The sequence below is a fragment of the Daktulosphaira vitifoliae genome, unplaced genomic scaffold, assembly GCF_025091365.1.
Source record: "Daktulosphaira vitifoliae isolate Bord-2020 unplaced genomic scaffold, ASM2509136v1 Scaffold_4, whole genome shotgun sequence".
Taxonomy (NCBI): Eukaryota; Metazoa; Arthropoda; class Insecta; order Hemiptera; family Phylloxeridae; genus Daktulosphaira; species Daktulosphaira vitifoliae.
In genome coordinates this window covers 43,188,022-43,192,022 of record NW_026099575.1, presented here as the reverse complement: position 1 = coordinate 43,192,022, position 4,001 = coordinate 43,188,022, and positions in this window count along the sequence as shown.

Sequence of the window (4,001 nt, the reverse complement as noted above, 5' to 3'; positions counted from 1 at the left end):
AAAACGCTACAGAATATTTACTACTGAATATTAATAAGATATTTTTTTACTAAAATTTTTCTTAAATTCTACTCTACAAAATAGCTATCTTAGATTTTTTTTTTACATTTTATTTAAAATTTAAAAATAATTAATATTTTTAATAAAATGTAAAAAAATTAATTATTGAGATATAGCTATAGACCTAACGTCTAACTAATATTTAAAAAAAAAATCAACTAAAAATATTAACTGGATCAAACGTTATTTAAGTTGTCAGTGAGTGGTGGGCCACTCTGTATATTACACTTATAAATCATAAAACTTGACATCAGAATATTAATAAGGGAAAAGGTGATCATGTAGCTTTTAGAGTAATCCACTATTTTTTTAAAATTAAACACTATCTACAGTTTTGTATCATAGCTTCTTTTATGATAGTGATAGAAATCACTGTCAGATATCATATAAATATGTCCTAACTATGCTACTTTCACACTGTGCTAATGTTTTTATTTGATTAATTTGAATAATTTTGTTTCAGAATTTCCTAATGCGAATAAAAGTGAGTATTTCATTTCATTTTAAAATATGAGGCAATTACTTACGATTTGATTGAACAATCATCGATCGATCTGGAGATTTATTTACGAGAATTGTATGAAGAGCTATTCACCGTAAAGTCTGATTATGGGCATAAACGTTGGCTTGAAGGTAAAAAAATTATTAGTAATACTTTTGATAATAAAATTAAAACTAATAGTTAATAGACGAAACAAATTTACTTTATAAAGGTTGAAAACTATGTTTACATAGATTATTTTTATTGTACAGAGAGACTTGGCTTATTTACAGGTAGCAGTCAAAAGTTGAGGGGTGGATAGAAAAATCATCGTATGATAGAACTTGTTTGCATGTACAACTTAATTTTATCACATAAACAAGATGAATGTTAGCATTAAAACTGGTTTTCATTTGACGATTCATATTAGACAATATAGATTCAAAGTAAGATTATGATTATGAATATTAAACATAGGTTTAACTGAGCTTAACTCGACACACCGTATGGTGAATTTGGTACCGACATACTATCGCACCCCAATTATCTATTTTAATTTTAATTTGGATGGCGAGACTGTAGATGAATATTCCGAGTGGTATTTATAATTTGTAAATAATAAGTTTGTTTTGTTGTAAGTTAATTATTTTTTTCTTCCATATTTTGTATATAATATTAATAATAATATACATTAACCCTTAAGCAGGCGTGTGGTGGTCTTGCATACCCCCACATAAATAAAAACGGATGTATTATATTGCATAATAGGTGTACATAGATATAAATTTAGAAGATGGTTTTTATTGTAATATTGAATAGATTTTCATAAATAAATACCTTCGAAAAAAAAAATGTATGACTTAAAATATCCATCAAAGTTGAAATGGGTCATATTGACCCCCACGCGACTATGAACGTTATAATTTTTTTTTGGATTTGTATTTTTTTTCAAAATATCGTTTTATTGTAAATGCAATGTTATAATCGATATAATATTGTGGAATTGGGATTATGTGGATCTGCTACCGACTGTGCAATTAAGTTTTAAAAATAAATAATCTATTGAGAATTTCCTGACCCTACTCGTATTATAATAATTAAATTATATTGTAATATTAATAATAAATAAAAAAACCCAGTTAAAAACGTTGAACAATTATTTGTTCATTTTCATTTTAATTCCTTTAAATTCATAATTTGTGGTGTTTATCTACCCCCCTCTTCTTCTGTTGATTTATATAGAGCTCACCTATATTCCATTGAAAATATTTTTCTCCAATATCCTTCCTATTCATTTATTGTCTGCGGCGATTATAACCTCCCCAGTATTATCTGGTCAAATGATGAATATGGCCTCTGCTATTCCTCTTCCTCCCCCTCTCAAGACCTTAGTGTTCCTGAGTTATTTTCTTTACATGGATTTTTTCAACTAAATTATAACTTAAACTCTCATAACTCTCTCCTGGACCTTGTTCTCTCGAACTACAAATTAATAAATGTCAATGTCGCTTCTGATTCAGCTGTACCTCCAGACGCTTATCATCCTCCACTATCCTTACAAATTCTTAACTCATCTCACAGTCCACCCCCTCAAAGCACTACCTCCTTTTATGATTTTTCAAAAGCTAACTATTGTCATATTAATGACTTTTTAAATTCCTTTAATTGGGAAGAAACATTTAAGGACTTAGATGCTGATACTGCCATGAATACTTTTTATGATGCTCTTCACACTTCTATTCTCCTTTATGTTCCTAAAATCACTGTTCGTCCCTCAACATTCCCACCTTGGTTTACTTCTGAACTAAAGAAACTAGTATCCTCAAAGCGTCTGGCACATGCTAAGTATAAGTCGTCACTTTCACTAGCTGACTATCGTCATTTTTCGTTATGCCGAGCACGTTACAAATTCCTCTCAAAGAAATGTCACCGCGAGTATCTTGCTCACTCTGAATCTAATCTAAAACTAAATCCTCGAGCATTTTGGAAGTTTGTGCGTAAGCATCATTCTTCCAAAAATATTCCTTGTAATTTAGTCTATGACGGCTCCAATAGCACACGCCCTATAGAAACGGCAAATCTCTTCTCCAGATACTTTTCTTCTGTTTATACACCAGTTTCGATCACTCCCTCCACTAATCCTTCTCACTTACAGTTTCCTCTTCCTTCAATCGTCCATGTGTCCGTAATTGAGTTACACAAATCATTTACCATTCTCCATAACATCAAATCTCTCGGACCTGACGGCATTCAGGGCGATTATTTATTTAGATTACGGGACGTAATTACCTGGCCCCTCTCTCTTATCTTCAATAAATCCCTGAGTTCTGGGATGTTTCCTTCTTCTTTAAAACTTGGCTCTATAACTCCTATTCTCAAATCTGGCGATCCAACTCATGTTCTTAACTATCGTCCTATTACCATTCTTCCTCATATCTCCAAATTATTCGAAACTGTTGTCCTAAATACTATTCGACCTTCCTTGAATCATATACTTATACCTGAACAACATGGTTTCCGTCCAAACCGCTCTACTCTAACATGCAACCTCACCTTAACCTCGTATATTTTTGAATCCTTCCGCCTTCATAGCCAAGTTGATGTGATCTACACTGATTTCGCTAAGGCGTTTGATCGTGTTAATCATTCCCTACTAATAAATGTTTTAGATCAACAAGGTATTGGTGAACCTCTACTCTCCTGGTTTCGTTCCTATTTACTGGATCGACCCCAGTTTGTGTCTGTCCACGGTGTTTTTTCTGAACTTTTTTATCCTTCCTCAGGTGTCCCCCAAGGAGCTGTTCTCTCTCCTCTCCTCTTTGCCTTGTTTGTGAACTCTTCTACTACTGTTCTTCACCATGCTAAACTCCTTATTTTTGCTGATGATATGAAGCTTTATTATCGTATAAATGCAATGTCCGACTGTATTATCCTCCAATCAGACCTTCAACGTTTAGTCTTTTGGGGCGAGTCCCTTGGCCTTTCCCTCAACATCCAAAAATGCTCCTCAATGACTTTTTCGCGCCAAAGTAATCCTCTTGTTTTTCCTTATTCTATACATGGTATTCCCCTAAATTCTGCTGGTGACTCTATACGTGACTTGGGTTTTACCCTTACTCGTACACTGTGTCCTATAAAACACATTCAAGAAATATGTTGTAAGGCACTAAAAATGCTGGGTTTTATTTTCCGCATAGCCCAAGAATTTCACTTGATCTCCCCCCTAAAAGCCTTGTATTGTGCACTAGTTCGCCCTATTCTTGAATATGGATGTGTCTTATGGGACCCACCTACTTCTGGTGCCAGCGAAATGTTGGAACGTGTACAACGGAAGTTCCTGCGCTTTGCTGCTTTTAAGCTCAATATCCAATATCCTCCTCACTCCTATGCTCCTATACTCCATTCCCTTAACCTTTCCAGTCTCGCCGATCGTAGGCATGTCTTAAATCGCAAATTCTTA